Consider the following 16,703-nt stretch of genomic DNA (forward strand, 5'->3'; position numbering starts at 1 on the left):
TGGCATTTATGTATCCGGTGGTAATACTGGAAAACAAAATGCTTAGGGTCACGACCAAGACTCATAAAGTAGTTATGTTCAAGAATCAACATACTGAACTAGGAGAATCAATAACACTATCTGAATTCTGAGTTCCTATGGATTCCAATCATTCTGAACTTCAAAGGATAAAGTGAAATGCCAAAACTATTCAGGATTGCAGTTGTAAACCCCGCTATAAGAAGAGACATGAGCTTAATCGAACTCTCATTCTCATGCAAATTCACATCCTAAGCTTATATTAGTTTTGGTTGCTTGAGGACAAGCAACAGTTTAAGTTTGGTGTTGTGATGCGTGAGCATCTTTCCTATCTTTTCCTAGTGAATTTGCATCTAATTTGTTGAGTTTAATAAAGCATTAATTATCTTTTAGCCAATATGGATGCTACTTTGAGTCTTTTGCAATTTTATTTATTTTAGGTAGCATTCGGCTGGATTTGATGGAGTTTCTGCAGCACAAGAATCAAAGGAGATGGCAGCGAGGAGCGACGCGTACGTGTGACTGACGCGTGCACGTGATTTGGAGCTTTCCATGGCGACGCATGCTCGTGACTGACGCGTACGCGTGATTTGAAGATTTGCTCAGCGACGCGTGCGCGTGACCGACGCATTCGCGTGACTTGCGAAGAAGACCATCGACGCATACGCGTGACAGACGCTTACGCGTGACATGCGCCACGTGCAGAAAATGCAGAAAATGCTGGGGGTGATTTCTGGGCCCCATTTTAGCACCCAAGTTATGCGCGAATCCAGTGAAGCCAAGTGGTTCCCACGTTTCAAGACGCGGAGTAGTTAGTTAATTCCGATTTAAATTCAAATTTGATTTTAAAATAGGAAAAGATATTATTTTGATTTTAAAAATTAGATTTTAAATTTATTAGGATTAGTTATAAAAAAGGGAGACTTCTCTTCTATAGAGATTCCAATTAGGGGGATTCCATTAGGGAATTCTATACAAATTTACATTCCGCATTCCATGAGCAACTAATCCTCCATTGTTAAGGTTAGGAGCTCTGTCTATTTGTATGGATTGATTTTTTTGCTTTTTCTAATTTAATCCATGTTTTGATTTATATTTCAATAATTGTTTTCGCTCTTTATTTTATGAATATGGGTGGAACGGAAGTATGACCCATGTTCTAATTAAGTTCTTGTAAAACTTGAAAAAGCTCTTTACTTGAACAACATCTTGAAAACATAATATATTGAATTTCTAATTGTTTGTATTTAACGGGATACGTGACGTATAATCCTCTTATTTTTGGATAATTAGGATTCTTTTGGCATATAAACTAGAAATTGATCATCACCCTCTAATTGGAATTAATTGACCAAGGAATTGGCAGTTAATGAATTTTAGAGGAGACTAGGAAGGTCTAAGGAATTAGGGTCTAGTCACATATAGTTTGCCATGAATTAAATCTTGCATGATTAAAATAGTTAGTAAGAAAAATCAATCCGAAAAAAATAGATAACTCTGAAACCTTAACTGTTTTCTCAATATTTTATTCCCAACTTATTTATCTGCCTATCTTTAATATTCTGAATTTACTGTTAATGCTTTTGAACTTCCAAACACTATTTTCTATTTGCCTGACTAAGCCTATCACTCAATAATTGGTGCTTGATCCATCAATCCTCGTGGGATCGACCCTTACTCACGTAAGGTATTACTTGGTATGACCCGGTGCACTTGCCGGTTAGTTTGTGGGTTGTAAAATACCGTAGCTTCAAGGATTAACTTTCACTAGTTTCAGAGAAGTCATAATAGTTCTCTAAATTCCTGTTCCTTATACATCAACATCTTTTGATTCAAATTCAGATTTGCACTGTTCATGTCATGCATTCAGGATTACAAAAAATACCACCACATTCAAGTTAATAAGACTATTCTTCAATATAAACTCAATCTCTCATGCAATATATCTTTTCTTTTCATTTTAGATTCAAGCTCAGTGAGCGATACATGAGACACCCTTCAAAATTAAAATCAAATATCAAAATAAAAAAATAGCAAATTAAATTAGACCTAGGAATTGAAATAACAAATAATCATGCAATAACTAAAAGAAAACAGCAGAAAACTGGAACACAACATAGTAAAAACGGGAAGGAATATAGAATGAAAGGAACTCAACCACCTTAGTTATCCTAGTGGCTGTTCCATTTTTCAGGCTGTTATCTTCCATGAAGATGATTCACCTCCCTTTGGTGCCATTAAAATAAACAGAAAATCCACAAGCGAAGCGACAACACCAAACTTAAAAGTTTGCTTGTTCTCAAGCAAAGAAGAACTGAAAACAGGTAGGGACATAAAAAATGCACGGAAGAGTAAAAACAAAAATTAGTACAAAAGGAGAAGAAAATAATAAAAGNATATATATATATATATAGTTATTTATTTATTGATTTATTTATTTATGTATTTATATATAGTGGTTTATTTGTTGCTTTATTTATTTATATATATTGGGGGAGAGGGGGTAATAGACATATTTCTATTAATATATAATAAGAATGTAGTAAGTAGTTCATTGCTTGACAAGTGGTGGTACATATGCTCGACAAGTGGATGTTCCCGTTGATTGACAGGTGGCTTTGATTTCACACGGCAGACATCCATTAATAAAGTGATCATCATGGCCAAGTGCGGCAAAATCTTTTACGGAGTTTTAAAATTTACGGAGCCCTATATAAGATTCCCACGATCAGTTTATAAATTATTTCTTTCAAACACACATTTTAAAAGCTTATACATAACCTCATATGTGTTAGTTGTGTTAGAACATTTGGTTAATCCAAAGATGACAGAGGTGTTTGACAAGTTGATGGATGTCAATGCACGAAAACTTGATTGGAACTTTCAAGTTTATGTTGTCCACCTCTGGAAAGTTCCTAATAGATTTAATATAAATGATATCTATAGAATAGAGATGGTTCTCCAAGACATTCAGGTAAGTTTGTTGAACTTTATTTTTTATTTTTAAAGTTGTTGGTTTTTTAGCATTCAAAGATTGATAATATGGCTGAATGATTTATAGGGTGGAAGGATCCAAGCCTCAATAACTAAACCTTTGGTCAAGAAATGGAGAGGTAAAATTCCGGAGTTTAAGATGTACATCATGACCCATTTTATTGTGGTGGACAAAAAGGAGAAAAACCAAGACAACCAACAATAAATGGTCCATAAATTTCTCACATAGTACAACGGTTCAGCCTGTTGCTAAACCAAGCTATCCTCTGAAAGCATTTTGCTTTAAATCCATTCCGGAGTTGCTGGCTACCGAAAAGCTGGAAGATTCAGTGCTTATAGGTAAGAGTATAACTTATGAGTTCTTTTCAGATAATATGTGAAATGCCACCGAGTTTTCTCATTTTGTTAGTTTTCATATTAACTTCAAATGTCGTGTAGATGTTATAAGGGAAGTTGTTGGTAAAGAGGATCCAAGACAACTGATAACTAGCAAAGGAAGAGAAACAAAAAGATTGGCTGTGATACTTGAGGACCTTGAGTAAGATAATAAATGACCAGTTTTGCTTTTATTGAATATTTATTTTTACACAACTAACGACCATTTGTCTATCTGAATGCTGTGCAGAAACAATAGTATTAGTGGTACACGAAATTGTGAGTTCACACTTTTCTCACAACTCCGCGCAGCTGACCAGCAAGTGCACCGGGTCGTCCAAGTAATACCTTACGTGAGTAAGGGTCGATCCCACGGATATTGTCGGCTTGAAGCAAGCTATGGTCATCTTGTAAATATCAGTCAGGCGGATTCAAATGATTATGAGGTTTTGATAATTAAAAGAGAAATAAAACATAAAATAGGATAGAGATACTTATGCAATTTATTGGTAGGAATTTTAGATAAGCGTTTGGAGATGCTTTGTTCCCTCTGAGCCTCTTCTTTCCTATTGTCCTCATCCAATCATACGTATTCCCTTCCATGGCAAGCTGTATGTTGGTGGATCACCGTTGTCAATGGCTACCATCCGTCCTCTCAGTGAAAACATATATGCTACAGTTTCTCGCATGGCTAATCAGCTGTCGATTCTTGATCGTATCGGAGTAAGATCCATTGATCCTTTTGCACACTGTCACTGCACCCAACAGTCACGAGTTTGAAGCTCGTCACAGTCATCCCATCCCAGATCCTACTCAAAATACCACAGATAAGGTTTAGACTTTCCGGATCTCAAGAATGCTGCCAATTGATTCTAGCTTATACAACAAAGACTCTGGTCTCATGAAATGGAAGGCTCTGTTGTCAGGAGAGACAACCATGAGTTGTGAACCAGGAGGCCAAGAAATACACACTCAAACTCTTGCAGATAGAACGGAGGTGGTTGTCAGGCACGCGTTCATAAGGGAGGATGATGATGATTGTCACAGATCATCATATCCATCAGGTTGAAGTACGAGTGAATATATTAGAATAAGAATAAGCGTGAATTGAATAGAAAAACAGTAGTACTTTGTATTGATTCATGAGGAATAGCAGAGCTCCATACCTTAATCTATAAGGTGTAGAAACTCCACTGTTGAAAATACATAAGTGATGAAGGTCCAGGCATGGCCGAATGGCCAGCCCCCAAAACGTGATCAAGAGATCAAAAGTGATCCAAAGATAGTCTCAAAAATGATCTAAAGATATGAATACAATAGTAAAAAGTGCTATTTATACTAAACTAGTAAACTAGGTTTATAGAAAATGAGTAACTAAGTGTAGATAGTGCAGAAATCTACATCTGGGGCCTACTTGGTGTGTGTTTGGGCTGAGCATTGAAGGTTTCACGTGCATAGGCTCTTCTTGGAGTTTAAACGCCAGTTTTGGTGCCAGTTTGGGCGTACTCCCGCTTTGGTGCCAGTTCTGGCGTTTTATGCCAGAAAAATGTCTCTGGTGGGCGTTTGGAAGCCAGTTTGGGCCATCAAATATCAGAAAAAGTATGGACTATTATACATTGCTGGAAAGCCCAAGATGTCTACGTTTCAACTTAATTGAGAGCGCGCTAATTGGGCTTCTGTAGCTCCAAATAATCCACTTCGAGTGTAGGGAGGTCAGAATCCAACAGCATCTTCAGTCCTTTCTCAACCTCTGAATCAGATTTTTGCTCAGATCCCTCAATTTCAGCAAAAAAATACCTAAAATCACAGAAAAACACACAAACTCATAGTAAAGTCCAGAAATGTAATTTTTGCATAAAAACTAATAAAAATATACTAAAAAGTTACTAAAAGATATTAAAAACTATGTAAAAACAATGCCAAAAAGCGTATAAATTATCCGCTCATCACAACACCAAAGTTAAATTGTTGCTTGTCCCCAAGCAACTGAAAACAAAATAGGATAAAAAGAAGAGAATATATAATAAATCTCAAAATATCAATGAAACTTAGTCCCAATTTGATGAGCGGGGCTAGTAGCTTTTTGCCTCTGAACAGTTTTGGCCTCTCACTTTATCCTTTGAGGTTCAGAATGATTGGCATCCATTAGGAACTCAGAATTTAGATAGTGTTATTGATTCTCCTAGTTCAGTATGTTGATTCTTGAACACGGCTACTTTATGAGTCTTGGTCGTGACCCTAAGCATCTTGTTTTCCAATATTACCACCGGATACATAAATGCCACAGACACATAACTGGGTGAACCTTTTCAGATTATGACTCAGCTTTGCTAAAGTCCCCAGTTAGAGGTGTCCAGAGTTCTTGAGCACACTCTTTTTTGCTTTGGATCACGACTTTAACCACTTAGTCTCAAGCTTTTCACTTGGACCTTCATGCCACAAGCACATGGTTAGGGACAGCTTATTTTAGCCGCTTAGGCCAGGATTTTATTCCTTTGGGCCCTCCTATCCACTGATGCTCAAATTATTGGATCCTCTTTACCCTTGCCTTTTGGTTTAAAGGGCTACTGGCTTTTTCTGCTTGCTTTTTCTTTCTTTCTTTTTTCTTTTTTTTTCTTTATTTTTCGCATTTTTTTCGCAAGATTTTTCTTTTTCACTGCTTTTTCTTGCTTCAAGAATCAATTTCATGATTTTTTAGATTATCAATAACATTTCTCTTTGTTCATCATTCTTTCAAGAGCTAACAATTTTAACATTCATAAACTTCACTATAAAAAATATGCACTGTTCAAACATTCATTCAGAAAACAAAAAGTATTGCCACCACATCAAAATAATTAAACTAATTTCAAGATAAAATTTGAAATTCATGTACTTCTTGTTCTTTTGTAATTAGGAACATTTTTCATTTAAGAAAGGTGAAGGATTCATGAAATTATTCATAGCTTTAAGACATAGACACTAGACACTAATGATCATGTAATGAAGCTAAAACATAGTCAAATATAAAGCATAAAAATCGAAAATAGAAAAAATAAGAAAAAGGATATTAAAGAATGGGTCCACCTTAATGATGGCGGCTAGTTCTTCCTCTTGAAGGTCTTATGGAGTGCTTGAGCTCCTCAATGTCTCTTGCTTGCCTTTGTTGCTCCTCCCTCATGACTCTTTGGTCCTCTCTAATTTCATGGAGGATAATGGAATGCTCTTGGTGCTCCATCCTTAGTTGCTCCATGTTGGAACTCAAATCTCCTAAGGAAGTGTTGAGTTGCTCCCAATAGTTGTGTGGAGGAAAATGCATCCCTTGAGGTATCTCAGGGATTTCTTGATGAAGGACTTCCTCATGCGTTTGTTGAGGTCCATGAGTGGGCTCTCTTGTTTGCTCCATCCTCTTTTTAGTGATGGGCTTGTCCTCTTCAATGAGGATGTCTTCCTCTATGAAAATTCCAGCTAAACTGCATAGGTGACAAATGAGATGAGGAAAGGCTAACCTTGCCAAAGTGGAGTGCTTGTTAGCCACTTTGTACAGTTCTAGAGGTATGATCTCATGAACTTTCACTTCTCTCCAATCATGACGCTATGGATCATGATAGCCCGATCCACAGTTACTTCAAATCGGTTGCTAGTAGGAATGATAGAGCGTTGGATTAACTCCAACCATCCTCTAGCCACAGGCATAAGGTCAAGCCTTCTTAATTGAACCGGCTTGCCTTTGGAGTCTCTCTTCCATTGAGCTCCTTCTACACATATGTCCATGAGGTCTTGGTCCAACCTTTGATCAAAGTTGACCCTTCTAGTGTAGGGGCATGCATCTCCTTGCATCATTGGTAAGTTGAATGCCAGCCTTTTATATTTTCTGGACTGAAATCTAAGTATTTCCCCCAAACCATTGTGAGCCAATTCTTCGGGTTCGGGTTCATACTTTGATCATGGTTCTTGGTGATCCATGCATTAGCATAGAACTCTTGAACCATTAAGATTCCGACTTGTTGAATGGGATTGGTGAGAGCTTCCCATCCTCATTTTTGAGCTTGAAGGGGTCCTCAGAGATCACCTTCTTCTTGGCCACAACTTCATAGAAGTGGTCTTGGTGGACCTTTGAGATGAATTTTTCCATCTCCCATGACTCGGAAGTAGAAGCAATTGCCTTCCCTTTCCTCTTCCTTGAGGTTTCTCCGGCCTTAGGTGTCATTAAATGGTTATGGAAAATTAAAAAGCAAGGATTTTTCCACACCAAACTTAAGAGGTTTGCTCGGCCTCGAGCAAAAGAAGAAAGAAGAGAGTAGAAGAAGAAGAAAAGTAGGAGATGGAGGCTTAAGAGGTTTCGGACAAGGAGGGTTTTGAGTGTATGTGATGTGTGAAAATGAAGGAGTAAGGAGGGGTATTTATAGGGAAGAGAGGGAGTTGGTTCGTGTGAGAAGGGGTGGGTTTGGGAGGGGAATGGTTTGAATTTGAGTGGGTGGGGGTAGGGGGGTTGTATGATGGGTTTATGGGAATTAGGGAATGGATGTGAGTGGTGAAGAGAATATGGGGAAGAGGGTAAGATTTGATAGGTGAGTGGTGTTTTGGGTAGAGTGTTATGGAGAAGTGTGAAGAGGAGAGAGAGTGAGGTGGGGTTGGTGGGGATCCTGTGGGGTCCACAGATCCTGAGGTGTCAAGGATTTTTTTCATCCCTGTACCTTGCTGGCGTTAAACGCCCTCTATGTGTCATTCTTGGCATTTAAACGCTGGGCTGATGCCCTTTTTTGGCCTTTAAACGCCCAGAAAGGTGTCAGACTAGGCGTTTAAACGCCCATTTTTATACCTTTACTGGCGTTTAAACACCAGACTGCTGCCCATTTCTGGCGTTTAAATGCCCAGAATGGTGCCAGGCTGGGCGTTAAACGCCCATTTTGGTATCCTTATTGGCATTTAAATGCCAGTAAGCTCGTCCTCCAGGGTGTGCCATTTTTTATGCGGTTTTTGAGTTTTCTTCAATTTTTATAGGTGTTTTTGTGACTCCACATGATCATCGTTCTAAAGAAAATATAAAATAACAATGGAAAACAATAAAAGAGTAATTAATATAGATAGATAAAATTGGGTTGCCTCCCAATAAGCGCTTCTTTAATGTCAATAGCTTGACAGGAAGCTCTTACTGAGCTTCCCAGATGTTTAAAGCATGATTGTGGCCTCCCAACACCAAACTTAGAGTTTGAGTGTGGGGGCTCTGTTTGACTCTGTACTGAGAGAAGCTTTTCATGCTTCTTCTCCATGTTTACAGAAGAAGATCCTTGAGCCTTAAATATAAGGTAGTCCTCATTCACCTGAAGGACTAGCTCTCCTCTGTCTACATCAATCACAGCCTTTGCTGTGGCTAGGAAGGGTCTTTCAAGGATGATGGATTCATCCTTATCCTTTCCAGTGTCTAGGATTATGAAATCAGTAGGGATGTAAAGGCCTTCAAATTTCTGATGGAGGACATTGTTTCATTCATGAAACTTAGAGTGGCCTTAGATAAATCAGAGACTATGTTTGCTAAGCCAGAGAGGCTCTGCTCAGAATTCTCTGTCTGTTGCTGAGAAGATGATGAAAAAGGTTTGCTATTGCCAAACCTATTTCTCCCACCATTATTGCTATTGAAGCCTTGTTGAGGCTTCTGTTGATCATTCCATGAAAAATTTGGGTGATTCCTCCATGAAGGATTATAGGTGTTTTCATAGAATTCTCCCACGTAATTCAACTCTTCCATTGCAGGATTCTCAGGGTCATAAGCTTCTCCTTCAGAGGAGGCGTCTTTAGCTTGCAATCCAGTCAGACTCTGAGAAATCATATTGACTTGCTGAGTCAATATTTTGTTCTGAGCCAATATGGCATTCAGAGTATCAATCTCAAGAATTCATTTCTTCTGAGTCACCCCATTATTCACGGGATTTCTCTCAGAAGTGTACATGAACCGGTTATTTGCAATCGTTTCAATAAGTTCCTGGGCTTCTGCAAGCATTTTCAGATGAAGAGATCCACCAGCAGAGTGGTCCAATGATATCTTGGATAACTTAGATAGACCATCATAGAATATACATATGATGCTCCATTCTGGAAACATGTCAGAAAGACACCTTTTGTTTAATTGCTTGTATCTTTTCCAAGCTTCATAGAGGGATTCACCTTCCTTCTGTCTAAAGATTTGGACATCTACTCTGAGCTTACTCATCTTTTGAGGTGGAAAGAATTTGGTCAAGAAAGTATTGACCAGCTTGTCCCAAGAGTCCAGGCTTTCTCTACATTGTGAGTCCAACCATGTTCTAGCTCTGTCTCTTATAGTAAAAAGGAAAAGCGTAAGTCTGTAGACCTCAGGATCAACCCCATTGGTCTTAACAGTATCACAGATCTGCAAGAATTCAGATAAGAACTGATGAGGATCTTCAGATAGAAGTCCATGAAACTTGCAGTTCTGCTGCATTAGAGAAACTAATTGAGGCTTAAGCTCAAAGTTGTTTGCTCCAATGGCAGGAATTGAGATGCTTCTTCCATAGAAGTTGGAAGTTGGTGCAGCATAGTCACCAAGCATCTTCCTTGCATTGTTGGCATTGTTGTTATTTTTGGCTGCCATGTCTTCTTCTTTTTCGAAAATTTCTGTCAGGTCCTCTCCAGGGAGTTGTGCTTTAGCTTCTCTTAGCTTCCTCTTTAGAGTCCTTTCAGGTTCAGGATCGGCTTCAACAAGAATATCTTTATCCTTACTCATGTGAAAAAAAAGAGAACAGAAAAGAAGAGGAATCCTCTATGTCACAATATAGAGATTCCTTTATGTGAGTAGAAGAAGAGAAGAAGAGAAGAATGAGGTAGAGAGAAAATAAAGAGATTTCGAACACAGAGAGGGAGAGAGGGTTCGAATTTTAAGAAGAAGAGAAGTGTTAGTAATTAAATAAATAAATAGAAAGAGATGAGAGAGAGAAGAATCCAAAATTAATTAGAAGAAAAGAAAAGAAAAATATTTTTGTTTTTATTTTAATTATTGGTTAGTATTCGAAAATTAAGAAAGGAATCAAATAAAGTTAGAGTTTAAAACAATTAGTTAATTAAAAAGATTTTTGAAAAAGTTGTTAGTGGTTTTCGAAAAGTAGAGAGAGAAAAGTAGTTAATTGAAAAAGATTTGAAAATAAATTTTGAAAAGATAAGAAGTTAGAAAAAGATTTTGAAATTAAGTTTTGAAAAAGATATGATTGAAATTTATTTTGAAAAAGATTTGAAAAAGAGATTTAAAAAGATTTGATTTTGAAGATTGAAGTTGATGACTTGACTAACAAGAAACTAAAAGATACGATTCTATAATTTAAAGATTGAACCTTTCTTAACAAGAAAGTAACAAACTTGAAATTTTTGAATCAAATCCTTAATTGTTAGCAAGGTTTTCGAAAATATGAAATAAAAATAAGAAAAAGATTTTGAAAATCAATTTTTAAAAATTTTTCGAAAAATATGAAATAAAAATGAAAAATATTTTATTTTTGAAAAAGTTTTGAAAAGAAGGGATTTTTAAATTGAAAATTTGACGTGACTTATAAGGAACAACTAAATTAAAAAAATTTTTGACTAAGTCAATCCAAAATTTCAAAATTTTATGAGTGAAATAAGAAAAAGATATTTTTTGATTTTTTGAATTTTAATGAGGAAAGAGAAAAACACAAAAATGACTCAAAAAATGAAAATTTAAAATCAAAACAAAGAATAACATGCAAGAACACTTTGAATGTCAAGATGAACACCAAGAACACTTTGAAGATCATGATGAACATCAAGAACTTATTTTTGAAAAATTTTTAAGGAAAGAAACACATGCAAGACACCAAACTTAGAAATTTTTAATGCTTAGACACTCACAAATTAAAAATGCATATGAAAAACAAGAAAAGACTCAAAACAAGAAAATCACAAGATCAAACAAAGACAATCATCAAGAACAACTTGAAGATCAAGAAGAACATATGCACGAGTTTTCGAAAAATGCTAGAAAAATAAAAACATGCAATTGACACCAAACTTAAAATTTGACCCTAGACTCAAACAAGAAACACAAACTTATTTTTGTTTTTATGATTTTATTAATTTTTTTGTAATTTTTCGAAAATTTTTTAGAAAAACGAAAAAGGAGAGAAAATTTTTTTTTGAAAGATTTTTGAAAATTTTTTTGAAAATAAAATAAAGGTTGAAACAAGAAGAAAATTACCTAATCTAAGCAACAAGATGAACCGTCAGTTGTCCAAACTCGAACAATCCCCGGCAACGGCGCCAAAAACTTGGTACACGAAATTGTGAGTTCACACTTTTCTCACAACTCCACGCAGCTAACCAGCAAGTGCACTGGATCGTCCAAGTAATACCTTACGTGAGTAAGGGTCGATCCCACGGAGATTGTCGGCTTGAAGCAAGCTATGGTCATCTTGTAAATCTCAGTCAGGTGGATTCGAATGATTATGAGGTTTTGATAATTAAAAGAGAAATAAAACATAAAATAGCATAGAGATACTTATGCAATTCATTGGTGGGAATTTCAGATAAGCATATGGAGATGCTTTGTTCCCTCTGAGCCTCTGCTTTCCTATTGTCCTCATCCAATCATGCGTACTCCCTTCCATGGCAAGCTATATGTTGGTGGATCACCGTTGTCAATGGCTACCATCTGTCCTCTCAGTGAAAATATATCCGCTATGGTTTCCCGCAGGTCTAATCAGCTGTCGGTTCTCGATCGTGTCGGAGTTAGATCCATTGATCATTTTTCACACTGTCACTGCGCCCTACAGTCATGAGTTTGAAGCTCGTCACAGTCATCCCATCCCAGATCCTACTCGAAATACCACAGACAAGGTTTAGACTTTCCAGATCTCAAGAATGCTGCCAATTGATTCTAGCTTATACCACGAAGACTCTGGTCTCACAAAATGGAAGGCTCTGTTGTCAGGAGAGACAATCATGCATCGTGAACTAGGAGGCCAAGAGATACACACTCAAGCTTTTGCAGATAGAACGGAGGTGGTTGTCAGGCACGCGTTCATAAGGGAGGATGATGATGAGTGTCACGGATCATCACATCTATCAGATTGAAGTACGAGTGAATATCTTAGAATAAGAATAAGCGTGAATTGAATAGAAAAACAATAGTACTTTGCATTGATTCATGAGGAACAGCAGAGCTCCACACTTTAATCTATGAGGTGTAGAAACTCCACCGTTGAAAATACATAAGTGATGAAGATTCAGGCATGGCCGAATGGCCAGCCCCCAAAACGTGATCAAGAGATCAAAAGTGATCCAAAGATAGTCTCAAAAATGATCTAAAGATATGAATACAATAGTAAAAAGTGCTATTTATACTAAACTAGTAAACTAGGTTTATAGAAAATGAGTAACTAAGTGTAGATAGTGCAGAAATCCACTTCCGGGCACTTGGTGTGTGTTTGGGCTGAACATTGAAGCTTTCACGTGCATAGGCTCTTCTTGGAGTTTAAACGCCAGTTTTGGTGCCAGTTTGGGCATTTAACTCCAGCTTTGGTGTCAGTTCTGGTGTTTTACGCCAGAAAAGGGTCTCTGGTGGGCGTTTGGACACCAGTTTGGGCCATCAAATCGCAGGCAAAGTATGGACTATTATACATTTCTGGAAAGCCCAAGATGTCTACTTTCTAATGCAATTTGAAGCGTGCCAATTGAGTTTCTGTAGCTCCAGAAAATCCACTTCGAGTGAAGAGAGGTCAGAATCCAACATCATCTTCAGTCCTTTCTCAGCCTCTGAATCAGATTTTTGCTCAGGTCCCTCAATTTCAGCCAGAAAATACCTAAAATCCCAAAATAACACACAAACTCATAGCAAAGTCCAGAAATGTGATTTTTGCATAAAAACTAATAAAAATATACTAAAAAGTTACTAAAACATATTAAAAACTATGTAAAAACAATGCCAAAAAGCGTATAAATTATCCGCTCATCAATTAGCTGTTTGTTGTTTGGACATATGGTCGACCAAATACTGCCATATCTAGAAGAAGGGAGGGTGGAGCCACTAATGGTTATAGCACAATTTTTTAAACCCAACAGGTGGAATAGTATGATTTAAAGCCATTAGATGATTTATATAGGGTGGCTATTAGTTGCATAAACATAATGGTTTTTGATGACTCACGATGAACTCTAATTTGTTTCCAAAAAAATATCAGTGCAAAGTCATTTTGATATATCCAAGTTACGTATTAACCCTGACCTTGATGAGGTTAAAGAATTTCGTAACAGGTTAGTATGACATGTAATTAGGTCGGCTATGCAATAAAGTGATTTCTAATAAGATTTATGCAATCAAACTTATAACTTTGTAGGAAGATTTCTAGCAAACCATCTAATTCGACAAGGATTAGTCAGGTTTCATCCCATGGTCCATGTTCTAGTGCAGACGAAATAAGAAATGGGGATGCCGTAGTCAAAATAATTGAGGAAGTTTTAAGCTCTACACAGGTGATGAATATAATATATACTAGAACCCTGGATGTATAAAATCAGCACTGGATATGAATTTTGTATTTCGATTAATTTGTTTTCAGGAAGGACCTACATGGATGGTAGACACTCCAATCGGCAACAGATATGAGTGTGAAAAATGTGGCCACGCTCATGGTAGAGCATCACTCAGGTGTGTTATATAATCTAAATATAATAGGTGGATGTTATTCTGTTGAATCTGGTCTGGGTATAAGTGTTGAATATTATATGAGTTTAAGTGTTGAATGAGTTTAACTGTTGAATCTGGTATGAGGTTAATTGGTATTTTCTTTCAGGTTCAAGCTCGAGGTAATGGTATATGATGGAACAGGAAGCTTGATGTTGCTGATGTGGGACAGGAAAACGGTACAGCTTTGTGGGAGGCAAGCTGAGCAAATCAAGAATGAAGAAGTAATTCAAAACATTCATTAGTTTTTGTTTTTCTTATATGTTTATCACAGTATTAACTTATTTTGGAGTCTACTGGATATTAATAGGCTATTGATGGATAAGGTTATCCTCGAGCATTGGATAGCATGATGGATAGGAGGTTACTCTTTAAATTAAATGTCAAAGTGTCGAACATTAAGCAGTATGACCATGTTTATACATTCATTAAAATATGTGATGATGAGGAAATTATGGAGATTAACCACCCTAAAGCAGTCCCAAACATTGTTGCTGCTACTCTCACTGTATGCTCTTTTATCTAATGTTACTCCAGTGAATTATTTATTATTCAGTTAGAAGCATGTCTTATAATTTATAAGTAGTCTTCCTGTGGTCTTCTTTGTAGGATACTGGATGTAGTGACTCACTTGATATATCGGCAGTGGTGGTTAATCTGCATAATGATATTGATACTACACTTTCTGTGGTGAGTAGTTATACTAACTTTTAATGAAGTTGGTTCCATTATTTTTAAAAAATTCAACTATGTATGAATACTATGAGAGTTTTTGTCAACAGGATGGTTTGGAAGATAGTGTCACAAGCCTCAAGTCCAAAACTCCTGCTAAAAGAGCTTCTGTGGGGCTAAAGCAATCCGTGCATATCAATATTGACAATGAAGATGGGTTGGGGTTCTCTACCAACAAGTTTAGCCGAAAGGGTAGAAAGAGGCAGAAGATGCAAATTAATGACAGTAACAACTGAATATATCTATTTCACTTAGTAGTTTTTGTTGGGATATGGAGATGTGTTTTATTTCTGCTATGAGTATCCAGATTAGTATTGTTCGACTCGGTTTGATCAAGGATTTCAAAATTGTGTTCATTGTGTCTTTTTGAATTAGGATGAACGTGTCAGTCGGTAATTCATTTAAGTTACTATCAATAAATAGCAATATATGTTTAATCCCATGATACAAGTTGATCTTAATTAAGTTTGGCAATGTATGGTGGCATTGAATTCAATTCTATAAAGTGGGTAATTTATATTTCATAAGCATGGAAGAACAAGTTTTGAATCTACACATATTAATTAATCTGAGCGGGCAAAGAAATATAATAAGAATGATATATTGTAGTATAGGCAATACCTAGTAATTAGAATACGCAACAAGTATTATGGTGTAGACAATACCTAGTGAAATATCAAAGATATCAGAAAATGGGTATATAATTAGTTGAGATGAAAAAATAATTAGTAGATGAAGTATTAAGTTATAACTCATATACAAGTAACAAAATTGTACTAGGAAATTGATACTTGCTTCAGTAAAATTAGTGTAATAAGCATTTTGATTTATATGGTTTGTTCTTATTAACAAAATAATATATGGTGTGTTCTTATTAATAGCAGATGGATAAATCAGAATATATAAATTTGATTAATTAGGTGGAGCAAAATATGATATAGTGGAGCAGATTTACATAAAATATAACAAAGTACAAATTTTCAACATATAAAAGAAAGGATTGATGCCAGGGCATCTTGGCCAGTTTCACTGACCTTTTCTTTACTGTTTTTAAGGTAGTTTCATGCATTTCCTTAGGAAATAAGCTAGTTTTGGGTAGATATTCACTTACACCTCGATTCAAGCATACATTGTGAATTTTACATGATTTCATGAGGATTTTGCATGAGTTTAATAACAAATTGTATGTTGCATTACCCATGACTTGGACTAGAACTTTGATGCACTCTATTGCTTGATTTCAGGACCAAAGGAAGCAAGGAAGAACCACTTAGCGGTCACGTTAATCTAATTAACGTTACCACTAACATAGAATGGGAGGTAACTTGCAAAGTTAATGAGAAAAGTGATTGCCAATAACGCTCTCGAAGCCATCATTGCCCACGTTAAGAGTCACGTTAACTAAGTCAACGTGAACTCTAACATGAAGAAGGGACTTTGAGCCAACGTTAGTGACACTTAACATTATCACTAACGTGGGCCAATGATCATAAGTGGCTACGTTAGAGTCCATGTTAACTAAGTTAAAGTGGAAGTTAACGTGGCCTCTAACGTTAAAAGGGGAAGGAAGCCAACGTTAGTGACACTCAACATTGTCACTAACGTTGGCCTAAGGTGCAATGTACCACGTTAACTCCCACGTTAACTTGGTTAACGTGGGAGCCAACGTAAGAGGCAAGGGAGGTCGACAACGTTAGTAACACCCAACATTGTCACTAACGTTGGAAGCACCCACAAAACCCCCAAGGAGCCACGTTAACTTTAATGTTAACTTAGTTAACATGGAAGCTATCGTTGATGAGTGAAAGATGAGCGAACATTGGTGACACTCAACATTGTCACTAACGTTGGGGATGGCTAAGAATGGCCACGTTAGAAGCCACGTTAACCTAGTTAA

General features: G+C 36.7%; 1 non-coding gene across 1 annotated transcript; it reads left to right on the plus strand.

The window, feature by feature from the left end:
- Nucleotides 1-9,467: 9,467 nt before the first annotated feature.
- On the plus strand, nucleotides 9,468-9,571 carry LOC127746315 (small nucleolar RNA R71). Its single transcript, XR_008007935.1, has one exon. It is a non-coding gene; the product is annotated as a small nucleolar RNA R71 (small nucleolar RNA).
- The last annotated feature ends 7,132 nt before the right edge of the window (nucleotides 9,572-16,703 follow it).

The sequence above is a fragment of the Arachis duranensis genome, chromosome 3 (assembly GCF_000817695.3).
Source record: "Arachis duranensis cultivar V14167 chromosome 3, aradu.V14167.gnm2.J7QH, whole genome shotgun sequence".
Lineage (NCBI taxonomy): Eukaryota > Viridiplantae > Streptophyta > Magnoliopsida > Fabales > Fabaceae > Arachis > Arachis duranensis.